Source organism: Falco peregrinus, unplaced genomic scaffold (assembly GCF_023634155.1).
Source record: "Falco peregrinus isolate bFalPer1 unplaced genomic scaffold, bFalPer1.pri scaffold_42, whole genome shotgun sequence".
In the NCBI taxonomy this organism is placed as follows: Eukaryota; Metazoa; Chordata; class Aves; order Falconiformes; family Falconidae; genus Falco; species Falco peregrinus.
This window is the reverse complement of record NW_026599609.1, coordinates 1,435,750-1,456,427: the sequence shown is the minus strand read 5'-3', so window position 1 is coordinate 1,456,427 and position 20,678 is coordinate 1,435,750. Positions and strand designations below refer to the sequence as shown.

Genomic DNA, 20,678 nt, shown 5'->3' with positions numbered 1-20,678 from the left:
AAGGGCAAGAGAGGACCTGTCGCTTACCCATTGCAAATACAGGAGAGGGAGAAGAGCGAGAGGAGAAGGAGGAAGATACATCTCCTAGAGAGAAGTTTCATCTCTATTATTGTCAAAAGAACAACAATACTGGTTTTTTTCTTCGCCTAAAGCACAGATGCCAAAGAACTTGTAACTTCTAAGTAGAGAATACAAATAGTTCCAAGTCCGCTTACTTTTCTGCATATCTGTTCACCTCTCTCTGGTTTATATTGTCAATAGCCAATTGTAGAAACTCTAAAACCTGAATGGCAAATTGTTTCTCATCCGATTAACAAGCGTGATTAATACAAAATACAACACAAATTATCAACTATACAAATCAATAAACCTCAGAACAAAGAAACAAAAAAACCCCATTAAGGTTACATACCCTCTCCCCAATACATAGCCGACCAGCTAGCCGCCTCAACTTTAGCCTTGTTTCCAAAGAAAAAAGAATTCCTGACAACACGCTGACACTCATTTCCTCCCATCTTGCCTCTCTTCCTCACCTCCCTCCCCTGCCTCTGAGCCTGCTGGTCATTTTCCATGAAACAAGAGAGGGAAGCCTCAGAGGAACGTGTTTGTACATGTTTCAAAACGACTGCCAGGCAGGTAGAGATAAAGCCAGGCAAGTAATAATTCCTGCAAACTACAGCTACGGCACGAGCCCAAGAATTCCCCTTTGTGGCTCACCTGCAGCTCCTGGACAGCCTAGCCTACAGCCCCCTAGCCTGGAATCAGCCACAGCACATGCTCAAAGGACCAAGACAATCAGGAACGGGGGGGGGGGTGGGGGTGTTGAGCCCCTGAAAGAAAAGCAGACTTTCAGGACTGCCTGAAAAGGGGAGATGACAGCAAGTACGGTGTAGGAAGCGTACATCATGGAAGGGTATGGACAGTGCTGAACAGCAGGCTAGAGGAGGGAGCAAACGCATACACCGAGGTATATTTCAGCACACCACCTGCTCCCGGGATGCCTTGCTAGAGCCATTAATTTCGTATTAGAAAGAAAATTGCAAGTACAATGGCTCTGTTCATAAAAGAACACTACGAAGAGATTGTTATGAACACCTTCAACATCTTCTGCGTGTCCTAAACCAAATTCCTCCAACAGATCCGCAAAACAAATCAATCAGACGCTTTATTAAATACTCCCGTCTAGAAAGATTACGAAGCTAAACCCAGAACTACATGCCGTGAACATTACCTGATTTCTGCTGCATTTTTTTAGGAGAGGTTTCATTCATTTCCAAAACAGATGCAGGGGTCTTCAGCTATGAAAGACAACCCAATGACGACAAAAAAAAAAAATAAAAAAAATAAAAAAAAATCAAACTTAAAGTAACTACATAATATTTAACGAGCAGGACAAGTAGTCGGTCTGACACAAACAAATACTTACCTGGGAATTGTCGGGGTTCTCCAAAATGCCTGGAGGTAAAAAAATGTTTTGGGAAGTGTTACTTCATTTAATTGAAGGTACCTTTCACTCCATTCAACATCAGCAGTTTCTACAACTAAGTATTACTCGCAAGCTTTATTCCATCGAGACTGCGATACTTAACATTCAATCCACTTCAACATCCAGCATTTGTATCGGTATACAAGAAATGGACAACGCACGCTTCCCATCGTGCGCCTTGGATTTAAGAAATACTACTCACAGAACTAGGACAATCCATAGGAAGCAGGAAGGACATGCTTGTTAACACAACAACAAGATCAAAATACTTATTTTGAGGAGCTGAATCCTGCCTTCTACAAAGATTATTTCAAAAGCCAAAGCTGGTCTGCTGTAACGAATTACCATAAAACAGGCCAGCAGCACTACGACTGCGATTATCCTACAAGTGTTTAAAGTTGAGGAGTATTTTCCTTTCCATTGATGGGACAGAGGAAACGTGGGTGCGGACACAGACACCTCATACACATCATTCAATGAGGTAGAAGCAAACTAGTTCTTATCAGGTTGTTCGGGTCTAGCTTGTGTGGAAAGGAAAAAAACCAACACCTTACAATTGGTTGTCATCTGCATTTATAGCACAGTTCCAAATATGTATTTTTTTAAAAATTTTTTGTCCAACATGGAAATCACTTACAAACCCACACAATCTACTGGCCCACCTATATTTCTCAAGTCCTCTGCTTTAGTCATCTTACAGTTTGAGTCCTCTCATGAAAGAAGTGCACGAAATGTTACTAAGAAGGGCTCCACAGCAAAATTTTCATGTTTACAAAAGCGGTTAAAAAGCAAACAGCATTTGATTTCAGTAAACTTGGTGGTCTAGCAGTACAGAAAAACCTTAGAAAGATTAGCGTAATCACCTTTTACCTCCTTTTTACGCTGACTTTAAACTTCTCTTAGTAGAATCATACAAAGCATGACAACTACTCAGCAAGGGGATTTACAAGCTCCCAGGAGCTTTTAAAGTTTTGCTTCCAGCTTACTAAACTAAAACTGGATACGCTTCTTCAGCTATTCTATCATACTTACACTACAAGCAGGACTGACCGTTTAGTAAAGGAGAAATCCTTCAGATGAGAGTTCTACGCCAACAGCAAAACTTCCCTGCCATTCTACACTCCAGATGCTCAAGAGACAGCGTCACAAACTACAGGCAGAAGCCCTTCACAACAAACCCTGAACTTTCAGTCACATTTTAGCTCCTAGGCAAAGCATAACAGCAAGGTATCAAAAATTAAGACGGGGGGAAAGTGCTTGGCCACATCATAGCTTTCTCCTGCTACGTTATCATCCAAGAACGTCCAGGTGTTCAGACAGGTCAGCCCTAAACCACATACACTTTCAGCACTATGCCACAAGAACCCGAACCCAAGGACATACAAACACATCCAAAGGACACACGCAACGCAAACAAGGTAACTTCCCTTACAACTTGCCAGCAAGCGCCGTGAGAGCTGGTGTTCATTAACAAATACTAAGCACTTCACTGCTATAGCGCGCACCCACACCGTAAGCGCATTCCTAAGGCAGACATCGATAACAGCTCACTTCAGCCTATACGTGTTTACAGACAAACATTTAGTCCACCACGAAGTTACCGGTGTGGCGCTCCCCTGAAACAATCCGCGAGCGTGCTCCGTGTCTGTCTGCAGCTGGAAGCAACACACCAGGTGATCCTTCTTCCGGACTTTCAGAATCCGTCTGTAGAGCATAACACACGGGCGTGAGCAGCGGTACAAATTCTCAACTCATTTCTACGCAAAATGTTCCTGCTAAGCCAACTTGCACAGCATGGAATCACAAAAGCCTTTGATCAGCCCCTTGGAAAGGGCACGTCAAGACACAGTCTATTGGAAAATCACAGCAGACTTGTGTGTTTTCAGATCTTGGGCAAAAACCTCACAACTCATCTAAACTAGTCTGTCACGCTGGCAAACTGCACAGCCGCAAGAGAGAATTAACACGGTAACTCGAGCTGTGGGTTGCGAACCCGTAACCGCAGGTCTGGGGGGGGCCCAACTTTCGACTGAACTCGTACCCGATACTCAAATTTGTGCTGATGTTCCCCAGGCACACGTCCTGCAGTGGGGAGCGAACACATTGCTACTCCCGGTTGCAAGGGCTGAACAAAGACAAGCAAGACAAAGCTTACAGAAACCAAGGCTCTACAAAAAAAACAAACCCCAAAACAACCCAGCAGCATTTGAGCCTTGTATCTTTAAGAAGCGGGTGGGGAAGAGTTCCTTCTTCCTCACAAGAAAAGTCAGAGGGCGTAAGCTACAGACTCTGCTCGCTTTCTTCTAACCCATTACCACAGACAGGAAGAACTAAAAGGGCCAACACAGCCAGCACGTGCGGTATCTCTGTTGAACATTACTCTCAAAAAGGGCCAAAACGGTAGAAAGGCTCTTTCCCAAAGCAGCTCATCGTCTAGGCTGCAGACCCTAAGGGCAACCACTGAACACGTCAGCGGAACAGAGTTGTGTGGTGAAAAAGCAACAATCCCGCCAGCCCCGCTGAGAAGCTCAGGCTATTTTAAGCAGCAAGAAACTTCACTGCCGCAATACTGTACTAGAAACCCAACTGCAAGGGCCAGTTGCCACGAGACCCAAATCATTAGCTCGACCTACCTTCACCCCAAGCCTCGCTGAGCAGCTAGCACACAGCACAAGTATTTCAAGGGCCCCCAGTTACAAACATACAGCAGAACCAGGAGAAGGGGAAATAAGCCTCAGCCGCGGCAGGGCCCAAGCTCCGAGTGCTTCTGGATCTCGCTCCCCACCCCCGCCCCACTGGGAACCCCGGTGTCCTTCACAGGGAATACCTCAGAATCCCAGGGAGATTCAGCATCTTCCTCTTCCTCTGCTCCCACTGCAGTCAGGGCACCTACAAATGCAGGAAGAGGGGAGACACTGAGCCCTTTATTTCACTCTGCTTTTCCCCATCACCCCTGCGCCCAAAAGGTGCACAGCGGTTCTGTTGCCGAGGACAAACTAAGGAGCGAGTGTTGAATTCGAGGGTTTCTTCACACCCAGCACACAACATACCACGGTATTTCCTTTGGATCGCCACCTCTCTTGCCTCCTCTCCAGCAGGAGATGGCTATGCACAACAGCTGACACAGCTACAAGCAGCACTGAACACGGGTTTGTGTCACGCTCAGGAAGAGGCTCCAGCACGCTGCAGCCCTGTGGCATAGTGTTCTAGGTCACCTGCTCTCCAGTCTACAGCTCCAGAATTTTCCACTGACTACCACTATCCACTGTACAAGAAGTACCATAGAAACACCACCCGACACATCTTCACGCTAAGATCACCAAGAAACAATGCTCCTTTTGTAGCACTACCAGAAAAGATCTTCCTTGCCTAGCAGTTTTTACCCTGCACCTTCCCAGAAGGTAGACACCTAAGCATTGCCATTTAAAAAGAGGAGAGGCTCACAGCCCAAAATCTCACCCCAAACACACAACTTGTCTCTATCTCAGGGGCCAACATCCCAATCTCTTCTCTACTAGGCACACGCAAGGCTCAGTCTCAGTAGGTTCCTGGCCAGATTAAACTATCTTCATTTCTCTGTTTTAAGCTAGTCCGTTAGGTAAAACTGATTCAGGATTCGCTCTCGTGGAGACACACACACAAAAACGGGAAAGGAGCTAGAGACCAGTGAGGGCACCCGTCCTAGCAGAGGGGAACTGCTGGTTCCAGCCTCAGCTAGGACTACTTACACTGTGCCAAATGCAGGCTTATGGTAAAATGCACCGACAGAAGAGCACGTATAGGCACAACACCTGGAATACAGCAGGTTCTGCCAGGCCCGCTCTGTAGCATTTGATCAGCAGCTACACACGCTCTGGTAACATCTACCACACCACTCTACTCTCTGGAGACAGACAATGCAAAGTGTGCCTTCTCCTCCTCTCCAAGACCCGAGGTGAGTACCGGAGTGCTCAGCCCTGACTGACGGGGCAATGCTTTCGAGCACACACAAGCGTGGCACTGGAGAGACTTTCTACGTTTTAAAACTGGACAAGGTGAGGCACTGGAACAGAACAGCTCTCTCTCAGATTGACTCAAATCTTTCCCAGGCTTCAGCCAAGAGCAATCACAACTTTTCAGTCTGACAGCACGGGCCAGAAAGGGCAATACTACTGTCACACCAAGACTCTCAATCCTCCTCTTTTTCAACCGTGCGTTTTGTTCTGATCGCTTCAGGGAGAACACAGCAACAAAACCAAGAATGACACCTGCTCCATTTAGCATCGTTTGGAATCCAAGGCCACAATTTGTTCTTCAGGAACGAACGAAAAGGAACAAAAGCTACTTTCCTCCTTGCCAATGCCCACTAGGGTTCACAGGCAAGGGAAAAACTTACTGTTTCAGAAGTCAAGCACCATTTCAGTTCATTTACTGTGCATTAATATTTATAGAGGAAGAACTGGGATCAGTATTTACTAACTCACTTCTCTCACCAGTGTCGTCTTTGGAAGCACTGTGGACTTGATGGCTATCATTACAAATAGAATTTTTCACACCCTCAACAACGGCAGTTCGTAGCTCTTCACCAGTGTTTTCCTTTTCCTGCTCCTTCTCCTCTTCTTCCCGTTCAGGTGATTTTTCCTAGAAGAGATTGACCAAACAGCTGGAAATAGCAGAAACAAGCACCTTCTTAGCCACCCATCGACAACTTTAAAAATGCTTTTCCTGTGTAAGACAACAGGGAAACTTTGTCGAGCTTTGTTTTACAACACCTTCAGTTTTTCCATGGGAATCTCTGAGGAGACAGCAATGACATTAGCCCTAAGTCATTAGCCCTGGCTCTGCAAAGCTCCTGAGAAGCAATTCTTCCTGTCAGCCTAACTCTAGCTTTCATTTCAGTTACATTGTTTTGGAACACGCTCCTTTTCCTCTACTTTGCTCCAGGAAAATCACTAACTTCCTGCTCTCAATCTTACTCAAACTTTTTGGTTCCTCACTTTCAGCCATCACACCAGGTATTTTACTAAATGGCAATAAATCTTGACAGATAAAAAACTGTACATACAGCTGAGAAAAACTGAATTTATTTCAGAAAAATTATACTGCCTATTTGTTTTCCTGCAAAACCACTGCAACCAATTAAAAAAATATTGAAAATACTGCCCAACACTGTTCTTATACCTAAGAAACTGCTTTGGCTAGGAGTAAAGGCATTTTCTAATATAAAAAAAGGAAGATCAAAAGATGGATATACGTGAAGTATTAACAGAAATCCAGTTTACCTTTTGGTTCTTACCTTTATTACCCTTAGAAAATACCTTTGTGATTGAATCATCCTTATATAACTTACTTTGGTGCTCGAGTGAAATGCTGCTCTTACGTTTTCTTCATGCCTATTCAAGCACAAGTGTTCACTTCCTTGTTTCAGCGCTTCACACACTTTATTATCTACTTCACATTGCTCTTCTTCTGTATCTTCATCATCCACATGTTCAAGAAAGACAGAGTTTGGTCTTTGACTTTCAAGCATTGGTTTTTTTCCTGCTGACAAAGAACTATTATCACTTTCAAAGCCATTACTGAAGCTTGACTTTTTCTCCTTAAGACCACAACTATCTGAGAGAAGCTGAGGTGTCTCTTTTTTCCAGTTTGTCATCTCAGAGTCATCATTTCTGTGAAACTTCACCCGAATCATGCTTTTCTTGTTCCAACTTTCTTGTTTATCTTGCAGATTATTTAGATTTTGAAAGACAGTTTGCTTTGGTACCGACTTGCAAGATACTTCATTATTCACCGTCTTTGGAGACATGGCAGTTATGTCAAAACAACAAAAGGAGTTATGGAAATGGCAACAGGCATGTTACCAGATTAATGGAGTAATCTGGGAGTGTCTGGAAGAGGAACCAAGTCAAGGATGGGCAGGATGGAGGAAGGACTTGGCCAGGGACAAAGGCTTAGGAGGGGATTAATAGCTTCATTTTAACAACATGACTTATGTTTTCTGAAGTGACTAAGTGCTGTGTTTTCAAAACGCTACTTTTCTCATTTACCATAGGAAAAGAAATGTTTAAAAAACGACTTAGCAAATCTACTTTTATATATTAGCATACTATGCAATCTTTTCCAAATAGCTTACTGTTTTTCCTGAACTGCTGGGAAACATTCATTAAGAATGTCAAGTTTGGCTTCTGCAGCTTCTGTAAATAAAGAAGCCAAAAAACAATTATTTTTTTAAAAAAAACCACTAACGACAACAACAAATCTTTTGTTCACATCAAATCTTGAACACTAAATGTCATCAGGCTGTCCTTTTGATAATGGTCAGGTGCTGGCTCCATCCTGTACTTCTAAGTACAAAAACACTCCTCACGTATGCAATTCAGTGCGTATTTCACCCCCCAAAATACCGTGCAGGCACCCTTCTGAAAATTGTGCCCAAAACTATGGTTACATGCATAGCAGTTCTAAAAAATCTGGGTTTAATATTTGTAGTACTTCAGTAAAATTCAGTTATATTTAAGATCGCAGCTTCTGGATGCTTACTTGCAAGTGTGCACAAGGGAAGTAACTGTTAAGAACCCTAGACTTACTGCGTTAATTAGTCCCTGCAAGTACACTCACCAGAATATCCTGAAATTTCAAAAACATGCCCAAAAAATGCATAATTTATATTTAAATCAGTGCAAGAAAATGAAATCATGTTAAAACTAAACATGCTTGCATCTCCAGTATTGCAGAGTAGGTTGAATTAGAACACCGGTTCCTCATCGCTGCAGAATCCCAGAGCAACAGAACTGATGCTCCAGACATCACTGCAGAAGTTAATAATTCTTCAGAACACTAGCAAAAAAAAAAATAGGCCTGAGAGCTTGTAGCTGACAAAAAGAATACTGCCTAAGCATATTCAAAAAAAAAAAAAAAAAAAAAAAAAAAAAAAAGAGGGAAAACATGCAGTGTGAGATTACATGCAAGCACAGAATGCCATCTCAATAGAAGAAAAAAAGATGACCCGTTTGAGTAACTCATCCGCTGAGCACTCTTGAGTAACCTGAGGAGGAGGAGAGGAGAACTAGGTGATGAAGGATTTCAGTACATCTTCATTAAAAAGTGCCCTTTATCAGTTAGGATTCTATCACGAAATCTACAGGAAACATTAACAGTGTTTGAGGAAGAACAGAGCAGGTTATATTAGTAACTTACAAACTTAAAATCTGACTCAAATGACCAAGAACAAACAAAACTGTGGGGGTTTATCTCGTCGCCTATGGCTCTTTTGCCTCAAACCACAAATCTGCTGCATGCTCTGCCACAGCTACAGGTCTTTTAGGAAAAACTCACAGCAGAAAAAAGGCTGGCAGGTCAGAGAGTGCTTCTAAGGAGAAAACAATATTGGCTAGAACTGTAGTTTCTTTCAATCCCCCAGAAAACTTGCCTTCAGATCACTTATTTTTACAGGACATTTACTGTAAATACACCATACCTTGGGAGAAAAATCGAGCTCTTCCTCAGAAGCACGCCAACTGACATCGCTCCCCTCTTTCTCCAAGCTTCTTAAAAAGTAAAGCAAAATGAGTACCGTGTCTCTCCAATCATTCCTCAGGTATGCGCTGGGTATGTTTAAAGTCTTACCCGATTGAGTCTCCTTGCGACAAGTCGTCTGTTGCTGTTCAAACATTAATTGACATGTTGAAATTAGATTTGGCATGCTAAAAACCAACCAGCACATACAAACATTTAACCTGGACAACTCTACATGTCATAGCAGAATGAAACTTTGGGGAGTCAACTTTACGTAAGACAGCATGAATGAATGCATGCATTTCCAAACAACTGCTTTTTCAAGTCACACTGAATTGACAAAACAAAAAAGACTAGAGTTATATCTCCTTTGAACTTTTAGGTATAAAAGTTTAAGAACTACCTCTAAACTAAAAAAAGCCCAGCATAGCATGAATAGGCTACGTTAATAAACAGTTAACAAAATACTGGTGCTTTAGCAAGACAGTAAATAAATGAACTGCTGAAGTACTCATACTGCACACACAAGCACACACTGTTGACAGAGATTTTACTGGTTTATATACTCTACTAGCTGGTGCTCTACCCACTTACAGGTTATCCTGAAAAGGTAAAAAACATCAAAAAGCATAACCAAGATCTAATGCCTATCCTCAGGTAGAAAAATCCCCAGCAGGTCTCTATGCTGCACCAAAAAGGATAGTCAACAGGCAAGACAGGCGTAACCAGGGCACTCTATACTACGCTCCAAGCTTTCATCAATTAAGAAAGCAACTGGCACACAGGACCACAGGATAAATCAGGTCACAAGGGACCTCGGCAAGTCTCTCAGCCAACCGCCTCCTCAAAGCGGACTCAGCTCTGAGGTCAGACTAGGCTCACAGGAATTTTCCAGTCTGATCTTGAACCATTCAAGGAGGGAGACTGCACAACCTCTCTGTTTTACTGTTCTCACCATGGTGAAGCTGCCCACATTCCATTAGAAATTCTCTTGTTTCCATTTATGCCTCTTGTACCTTTGCTTCCTGTCACGCACCACTGGGAGGCACCTGTCTCCGGCTTCTCCTTACACGTGCTGCAAGCTGCTGCTGGGTCCCCTTCAAAGTCATCTCCTCTCTACACTGAACAAGCCCGGTTCCCCCAGTCTCTCCCCAAAAGGCAAGTAGTCCTGCTCCTGGCAAAGTCTGATGGCCCTCCACTGAACTCGCTCACGGATGAAAGACCACTCTCTCTTGCACTGGGGGCTCAAAATTATACCCAGGGAGCTGGACACAAGCCAGGGACGGCCAGGTAGCAGCGTACAATCCCCTCCCTCAGTCTCCTGGCTACGCTGCTCTTCATACCGCCCAGGACACCGTTAACCCTCTCAGCCGGCAGGGCACCCTGCTGGCTCATTCTCAGCTCACTGTCTGCCAAGACCCTCTGGCTATTCCCAGCAAAGCAGCTCTCCAGCCAGGCAGCTCCAGCACGTGCTGTAGCAAATGGTTGTTCCTTTCCATGTGCAGGACTTGGCATCTGCCCTTGCTGAATTCTGTTAAGACAGGCCTGACAGCCCATTTACCCAGCTTGTCAAGATCCCTCTGAACGGCAGCGTGGCCCAGATGCACATGTTGCAAACTCAACCATAGCGCACTCTAGCACACCACCGATGTACTAAAGAAACCTGAACTCTAGGAATCCAGCCTGAAGAGTGCGAAAACCTCTCAATTATCAACACCTAAGATGAAATAAAAGGCCTCTTCAATTCCCAGGACAGAAAGGAAAAAAACAAATAGAGCCTCCACATCGTACCTATTTCAGCACTCCTCAAGTCCTCAACAATTAGTTCTCGTTAACTATCATCACAAAATGAAGTTGCTTATAAATAGGAGATTGGTAGCCTTCTATAAAGTTGTATGATGAGAGCCAAACCGAGGTCTTAGACAAAATCATTAAAAGGAAAAGAAAACAAAGGGCATATCATGTTGAGTAAGTTATCTGAACTTTTGCTTTCCATGGATAGTAACTTTAAGCAAGGATCAAAACCAGTTCCCATTCTCCTTTAAAAAGCAAGAGAGAAAGTTTATGAGATAGTTTTCAGACAGATCTTGATGCCCTACCGTAGACGTGGGATCTAGAAAAGTAGTATCTAGGGATCACTTGTTTCTACTTTAATTGAAGTCCATTTTCATTTTGGAGTAACAGAAGAGCTTTTTTTTTTTTTTAAATAATATTATTTACTATCACTAATGACACAAAGCAATCACTCAATTCAGTAATAAAGGACCTGTGCAAAACATGCCAACAAAAAGCACCCCAAGCCTGCTCTCAAACCTAATTTATAAAACCAAAACCATCAGAATAGAGACCTCCAAGATAATAAACATCACAGGTGTGTTAGTATTTGTGCATCACGCAACATGTTTCACAGTTGAAATGCTACTGTATAGAATACCTTTCTTTGGTTTTCCTGTTCTTGATGTCTGGCTAGGAGATTGTGGCATTCCTATATCCATTTAGGGAAAGCCATGTCAAGGACAGACCAAACAAGGACACCAGAATAAATGTGAATTCCCGGAAATTCAGAAAACCTAACCAGTACATTAACAAAGCTGTAGCAATGGGAGAATGTACTGTGACCATCAGCCTACTCTACAGTTACAAGAAGTAGAAGCCAAACCTATCACAACCTACAGAACTCTACTCTTAAGGGACAGCGTCAAACAGTGTAACTTCATTTACTTGCTCCATTGTAGAATACATACATTCCAATATTTTGAAACACTGAAACAGATTCGTGGCAGTTTACTGTCCTGCCAACTTTGCATTTCTCTCAGCTTGACTAGTCCTTGCCCAGCACTGACTGCCAATGCAATTCCTTCGTATTTGTAGAGTGTTTTATACATACAGCGCACTTAAAATCCCTCCGTCTAAGCATCCCAAAAATCTGTAGGTGCCAACAAACTTTGGAGATATGCTAGCCGGTTGTGTCAGATGGCGCCTGATGCAGACACAGCCCCCTCCTACCTCAGTTTGAGGTAAAAGCCCTGCATATATTGATTCGACCATGCTGAACTGTTCACAGAGAGAAGCTACGCCACCAGCCAGAACGCAGGCATGACAAGCAGTCAGAGTGAATACCCTGTTCCCCCAGGGCTATAGGGCAGGCCACAACTGGACCAGAACGGGTGCACTGACTGCTGTGAGTGTCATGCATGTGTGCTTGTGTGTGTACGCGTGTCTATGTGCTGTGGAACAGAAGCTTTAGAATATAAATCACCATCTGCCTGCTCTACCCATCCTACTTAGTAAGAATGGTGTGGTTCTGTTATTGCAGCTACCCAACACCAAATGTCTGTGTGACAAGGCCGTAACATTTGCCTCAGAGCAACAGGGAGTCCTGCTTATATTGATGTTACCACAAATACATGGAATGGACGTGGCAAGAGGACTCCTATCAAAAACACACACGTAAGAGTGAAAAAAAGGACCTCAAGATTGTTTCTCATTCCTTCTCGATTTCTCAATTTTCTTAAAAGGTGATACAGCAGATATAAAGCACACTGAAGCACTCGTTTCTTTTCCAAGAGCTCTATGACGAAAAACCAATGGTTTCTGTAGGAACAATACACCAATACGCAGTGCAGCAGCTAAAAAAAGCTGCCACTGAAGACCTACTAGAAATCTGAACCCTCGCTTTTAGAAAAAATGCATAATTACTTTTTGCCAAAGAAATTTCAACTTCAAATCTGAAAAGTCTGTCATTCGATATGCTAGAGGTGGAAGCCATTCATTTGGAGGTTTTTGCAAGTCTGTCTGTAATCAACAAAAAGGTTCGTGTTCTGACAAAAAGTGTACACTCAAATAAGCATGAGCCAACTTCTTAAATATACCGACTTGCTCACTAGAGGCGAGTATTTTGAACAATGTTCAACAAGTGCAAAAGTAGCAAAAGGAGGAAGGACTACATTGAAGATCCCAGAAAAATAGGAATGAAGAGCAAGATTAAAACAAAGAATTCAAAGTGGGTATTCCTCCGTTGTCTCAAGATCAGGCTAGCTTCTCCTCTAACAGGGGCTTCAAAGCTTTTACTGCAGCCTGTCAAAGGGACTCAGGATGCAGGACCTGTGCTTTGTGGGTGCAAGCAAGAGACCGCAGAATCAATGCCACCAAGTGTTCCCTGCATGCTACTAATCCCTCTCACTCAACAGGCCGGGGTCATTTTCTAGGAGACTGAGCATAAGAAGAAAAAGATTCATACTACTCAAGAAAAACAAGCCCTACTATGAACAGTTTGAGACCACAGCACACTTTCTCCTCCCAAGTCCTTAACCCACATAAATATTCTCTTCACACTTACTAGGCCTCTTCAAGTGAGGATTTCCCATAACATTGTGGACTTATGCTAGTAGTATTACTGTCTTCAAGGAACCGAGCAAATCACTTGGTTCAAGAACCCCTATTTCCCTGAGGGCATATCAATTTTGGAATCACACAACAGTATTATTCTTCAAGCCACATATTTTAAAATAACCCGGGCCTGTCAGTCATCACAATGTGGTACCACAGCAATTATCTATGTGCACAGGAGGCAGCCACAGAGTGCTGTTTGGGTAAAAGCAACATTTTGTTGACTAAACTACCTGTACCAAGCCCTTTCCAAAAATAAAATAAAATATAAAAACCTCCGCAACTTCCTTCAGTCTATCAAGAAACTTTACACATCGCTGACTAGATCAAAATAACTAGTCCTAAGTCAAAGGAACAAAGTTTGGCTCTAAATTAAATTTCCCTATCTGGGAAAAGTGAACTCGGAAAAATATCCCATGTTTTGCTCATATTTCACGACATATTTTAAAAAGGAGTAATAAACTGTGTTTGAACACTGTCTGCTGCCCATTTGCCACAAAGTTCTGATGTAACACCCTTAAAAAAACCAGAAAGGATAGAACTTCCCACTGTAGGGCCTGAGATGTAAAGTACAAGAAGTTTGATCTATATTAAAAGATTGGTTTTCTAAGATTCCTCTAGGGCTATATGAGCTCATAAGCATAGACTGGATCTTAAACATTAAGGAGTTGTTTGTTTGGTTTTTTTAATTTAAAATGAACTCACTGAAGGTGCTAATTTTTTGATAACAAGGCAATTCAATTTTTTTTCTGGATCACAAGTTAATATGGACTTTTTAACGTTTATTTCATAAAATTACTGGAAGTAGAAGTGTTATTTATTTTTACTGGAATCAAACTATGTCCATGAAGATACAGTACACACAGAAGCTGCATTATTGTTTCTAACCAAGTGACTTTTCCAAGACGATTTTTCCTAAGTATGTCTCTACAGCACCTACACAGAAACAACCGTAACTGATGCTGAGAAATAAGACAACTCACTAAAAGCAGCTTAGTGCAGGTGAAACTATTAATATTAAAACACCACTGCACAAACTCAGTGGAAATCAACAAGACATGTACAGTCCTGCTAACTCATCTGTTGCTTCCCAACCCCAGGAAGATGAACAGCTACTCAGGATGAACCTTTTGCAATTTGTTTTCACAATCTGAATGGCCATCTACAGGTACAAGTACACACCCCAAACCCAAAACCACTCACCTAGTTCCTTCCCTGTCCCCCTTCTCTCTCGGTATGAAAACCTAGACAGATGGGCAATCTGGCAGGCAGAAGGCAACAACCCGGTACGTGGGCCCGTAGCACACAAACCGCAGCTGTCCTCACCCCTGACAAGAAGCACCTCCAACCAGCAACAAGTCAGCATATTCACAAAGCTTCTTGTGCTACTCCACCTGCTGCCTCCCCTAAAGTCAACGGCAAACACAGCGGGCGCTGACAACACAAACCCCCTAAAGAAAAGGCCACAGTGATTTTCCTCGTGAGCTCCTGCGTGATTCAAGATCCTACCTCCTCTGTCCACAGCAGGTGCACCCAACGTCAAGCCAGCAGCTCCGGCCCGGTGAGGAATGCCAGGTACTGTGCCGCCTTGTGCACCACCTTCGTCTCTGTCTCCCCGGAATGCGTATGCCACCAGTTGTGTACAAAGGCTATATAGGGAAAGAGAAGAAACGTATTTGGTAAAAACAACCACACACTTGCTTATACAGTTTAATAGCACAGTTAACAGCCACTTATCCACCCTACACGTATTCATAGCCGTAGGAATTCATATACTTGTATGCATTCACTGAGAGTAATACACACAGAACTTACTGCACGGCTACTACCTACTTCAATATTCACTACAGTCATGTTCACTCTAGAGGTGCATATCCACACCTATGAAGCCATTAGCTCCAGCTCGGCACAGTATTTTCAGCCTAGCTGTTAAGCACACATAACCACCTTAGAGAAGGGATACGCACAGGTACAAAGCTATCCATAAGAGGGGTGAAACTGCTTAAGATTTTAACAAAAGGGATATGTTAGATCTCTGAAAGAAAAGGCTGGTAGTTCCTGCTCATTGTAGTGGAAGTCAGTAAGGACAATGGTGCTGGTCTGAGGAGAGGACTGACATGCATTTCAGTTTGCCACGTTCTACCTCTGGGTAACTGTAGGATACAGACGTGTTTTAGAGTTTGTATTGGGCAGGTGCAAGTTTAGCATCAAAACTTGAAATCTAACAGACAATTTGGGGCGGAAATTTTCTTCAACATCCAGATTAATAGTAGACACAGGGAACAATACGTATCAGAAGACGTCACCGAGCACTGTCTGTCCTGAAGCTTTCAACACACCATTAAACCTTGCTGCTATTACCAAAAACATTCAAAAGCCACACTGACAACTGACAACCTATTCTAACAATAAAGTCAAAAATTTACCTAGAATATCCATGAGTAACAGCATAATCCTCAGCTGTCCATCCGTTACTGTCTTTATGGAAAAGATCAGCACCATATCGAAGAAGAACTTTTATTAAATTAAGCTGTCCACCAGATGCTGCAGTCATAAGTGGGGTTCTGAAACACCAAAAATATGTTATGAAGTAGATCATTTGACACAGACACTGTAATTATTTTTATTCCTGTTTGCTCTCAAAAACTACTTTCGTCATTACTGAATGAGCAAAAGAAAAAGCAGTTTTCATTAAATATTAAGAGCAACCATAAAATGCAAGAGGGAGTCAAAACAAGCAAACATTCGATCTTCAGACAAAGCTTCCACACAGACAACACTCACGTACAAACTACGCCACTATGCAGGAGATGTTTTTTCAAATCGAGGCAGTGCTGCTGAGCTAACAGCATGTTTCCTGCCAGAAGGGCCACCACAGACAATGCCTTCTTGTAACCCTCAACGAGGAAAGCACCCACTGAGGTATGACAACAGCCAAGCGCAGATGTGCTTTCACAAGTCACACAGAAATAGCTGCTATGTGGCTCCCCGGGTTTTTTCAGAGCTCACTCTCATGCCTCTGATTAATCCAACCTAAAGAATACTAAAGAGACCCATGCAGAGTTTTGACAAACCACTCACCTTTCACAGTGATCTCGAGCATGCACATCAGCTCCTCTCTGCAGAAGAAACTCTGCTATATCTTCATGACGTTCAGAGATAGCAAGAATAAGCGGAGTGTTTCCCTCCTGAAAGGACAGATAAATACATTTAAAAATAAAAGAAAAAAAACCCTACAAGAGAAATACTAGTACAACTTTTTGAAAGAACTTCTTCAACAAATACAAAAATTTACCTTATTCCGAGCATCAATATTGGCATTATGCTCAAGTAACAGCCCCGCTACGGTTGTATTAGGAGATCGGACAGCAAGGTGAAGGGCAGTGTTGCCGTCAGCATCCGCCAGATGGGGGTTGGCACCGTGCTCTAGCAGAATAGCTACACATTCTTCTTGCTGGCACTGTACAGCCTGGGAACAACACGCAAAAAAGGAAGAACTGCCAGCACTCTGTTACAATTGCCCCAGCTTCCCAATGCTGGAAAATAAGAGCACCTTCAAAGCTGAGCTAACATATGCCTATTCCACGCTGATTACAACATGCATGCTTCTACACAGAGCTGTGTACAGAATCCTTCCAGCCACCTCTCATTTAATGCACAGTTGACAAGCCCCACTTGAAAGAGCATAACATATTCCACATACCTTCATCAGTGGTGATCTGTTGTCACTGTCAGTAAGATTTAGTTTACACTTGTTTTCTACGAGATATGTAACAACATTCACATGGCCATTCGCAGAAGCGAGATGCAGAGGTGTCCTAAAAGTTAAACATATTAAATTAGCACAAACAGACAACTAGAGAAATAATTTCAGGCTGTGGTAAATTGTTATGACCACAAGTTTCACTTTGCACAAAGCAAGCTTAAGAAACGATTTCTCATTCTGTTACCAGTAACAGCAGTTGCGCACCAAACACCCGAGACTGGCCAGCAAAACCCCTCCGCAGCATCTGCTTAGTAAGCTGCCATTTCCTTCACTCTAGAACTTAATCTGCACAGATTCCTGTGCCCAGGTGGTGGTCACTGCCTCCAGCAGGACTACACCTGTGGCACAGCAAAAAAGACCAAAGCTTGGGAATCTGAGAACTATGGCAAGCAACCCTCTAAGTTCTAGGATTATTCACGTGCCAGAAGTGTCTCAGAGATGTAGATGGGCTTTATATAAAGAGTATCAGCGTTTCCCTGCACTTCGAGGATTTCTGCTTTTTCTCTAGCTTGCTTACTACTGCAACAAAACCAAGTACTCACTTGCACCAAAGTGCCCCCCATTACATGCAGCAAACCAGACAGCAGAACACTGTAATCCTGAGTACAGGAAAGTAATACCCGACCCTTCAGATACGTGTAACTACGATAGTCATAATAAGCCTACTACAGAGGAAGTCCTCTCCGGGGAGGGAATACTGTGTTTCCATAATACATGACCAGCATAAGAAAATGAAACTCTTTTCTTCAAGTTAAAGCCTTGCCAGAGGAAAAAAAAACAAACAAAAAACCCCTCCTTCAAACCACAGAACATCTTAGGTCTGATGTCAATTAACCAGCCTACTTATACTGAAAGAAATTGCCCAGAAAGTCCTTGCATGTGTTTCCCCCTAAATCAGAGGCACAAATCAGCACAAGCTTCACTCTGTGCAAAAGCAAAGCACCTCCTGCTCTGTAGGACGCCTGTCCCAACAGAGCAGAAGACAAGCTAGAAAACAGCTGGGACCTTCCTCCCTTGAAGGTGATGCAGTAACAATCCCACAGTTCCTCAAGAACTGAGGGGAACACCAGCACTGGTTCTGAACCACATCGCTGCAGGCAGGTCCTTCTCTGTATTTAGGAAAGCTCAACTAGCCTTGCAATTGTTTGGGTACCTTGCTGAGACAGGAGCACAACAGCTCCCTGGCTAAGGGGGAATGGAAAGGGAGAGGTACACAAATGCAGTGGCAGGTGATGCAGAAACACAGTAATCTGTAACACAGATACTTGCTACAGGGCAGCTGACATCCTCCTCCACTGCAACAAAGATGAGGATGAGAGAAATACAGAAAACTTCAAAGAATTTGTAATGTCTTGCTACAGACAGGGAACAGACTGGAGCACTGACAGAGGAGTAGCTCAAGAGCAACTACCACCACTTTTTGAGAAATTCCCATGGAAACATGCGGGATTCTTCATCTCTGAAGAAACGACTGACTGAGATTATCTGAAAGCTAACCAGAACTGGTTATGAAGGAGTCCACAATCATCTGAAAGCTGCTACTACCAACCACTAGGAAGCATGACAGACGTCAAGTAGTCACTATCAGCTCTGCAAACAGAAAAGCCTTCAGAAAACTTGGACTTGTTGCTGTCCTCCTCAACCAAGCCTCTCAGTTTGTCAACAGGAGACAGCTCTGCTTGGAGCGAGGCCTGCTGTGCTCCACAGAAGATCCACTTCAGGGAACAGGCTGGCAGAGAACACCAGGGCTCAGGGTTGCCTGTCCCTGCAAGAGGCCTCCAGTAACACCGAAGTTCTTCTGCCACCCAGCCCTGGGGACACTGCCCAGATTCTGTTCCTGCTCCTGCTGCTGCTACGCTGATCACCTACAGAGTAGAAGAGAACTGCTGATGCCTGAGCAGCCACGAAACAACCCCACTGGGAAACAGCAGGCTGGCAGTACGCACTTTGAATGGCCCTTGAGCCGACAACCCAGCAGCTACAAGCCAAGCAATGAAAGCGCTGGAGTTCAGTCTGACAGGCAGCTGACAGGGTCAATCTCCCTTAGCGATGAGCTCTGACCCAGGATCCATGACTAGCTGGCATTGTGCCCGCAGTGCTTCCAACTCTGTGCTGACTTTTGCCCGTCTCTGTCAGTGAGGCTGAAGGTTTTGCTAGACCACCTCTGAAAGCTGCCTGCTCCTAACTGATGCTGTATCAAGCGTACTTTTGGGAGGTCTTATGGGCTACAGGACCCACTTTATGGAAGGAACCTGTTGGTGTGATCCTTGCCATGTTCCTGGTGCAGGATTTTGCTTTTGGAAATCCTGAGCAGCAAACCTGAGATATTCATACAACCAACGCACACATTGTTGCCGTTACTTTGCATTATTTCCTACTCTTCACCTCTATTTCCAATGATACCAAGTCTTCCAACACGAAGCCCTGAAACGCACCTGCATCTGGTGGTCACTCACAACACACATCACACCCACAAGCACTAAGAGGGCACAGGTGGCCTTGCAACCCTCATGGCTGGTACAGAGGGCAGTGGCTGCAGCAAGTAGGCAGGCTCTGGCCACCAAATTGCTCTCAGCCTCGCTTTTCAGCACTGGGCATTATCACGGCAAAACCACCACCGTGCTCATCATAGTATGCTGCCTTTTCTTTCTTCCCTCCCTCTCCCCCCCCCGCCCCCGGCTTGGTTTTTTACAGTTTGTGACTTTATTTGTCCTCTTATAACACTGATAATTGCCTGGCACACAGAAGGAAACCCTTCAGAGGAAAAGAAGCTTTCTAGACAAGATGAACTTGAAACGCAAAAACTAGCGAAATTTCGTACCAGGGTCTGCTAAGAGCTGGTGACTGACTGCTGACTGAATCAGGAAGCAGTAAGAAGAAAAAGAGAGAAACTTTCCGAACTATTTCCATAAATGCCATCGGGCACCTTGACTCTGGCAGCTGAATTATGCACAAAAGTGCACTCAAGCCACCTTAAATGGCATCCCCCACCTGCAGCTGCATAAACAAATACTGGCTGGCAACACTCAGGCACACAGCCCACGTGCTGACTGCACTCTTCATCGCCTTCCTACAAATCTAGACAGTTTCAGGTGTTTTCAGGGCAATAAGCTAGCTGGCTGGCAAAAGTCCAGTCTTCAGAAAAAGACAGCCCAGGATGCTGAAGTACTCCGATTAAACCAGCATCTCCTCTGAATGTCATGGATGTTTTGACTCAGAGTCTTTTCAGAAAAGGCATTAACAGCTCGACACATCCAAGACCCAAAAACTTCAGCTGATTCCCTTATGCTTACGGTGGATCATGAGGAGCTATGCTGCAGCCCAGGGCTTCTCCCTAAGATATAACTGCCAAGTACTTGCTGTGCTTGACTCAAAAGCACACATCATAACACCTGCCAGAAGCAGCAGCTCCCTCTGCATGGCACTGCCCAGATCTTCCAAACCAAGGCACTAATTAGCTGTACCAAGGCCACAGAGCAAACAGCAAAGTAACTGCCACCTAAAATCAGACTGATGTTGCTTTGGCTGCAACATCACAGT

General features: G+C 43.8%; 1 pseudogene; it reads right to left on the bottom strand.

The window, feature by feature from the left end:
* LOC129783465 (ankyrin repeat domain-containing protein 26-like) overlaps positions 1–20,678 on the bottom strand; it is a 55,736-nt pseudogene that overhangs the window by 34,253 nt on the left and 805 nt on the right.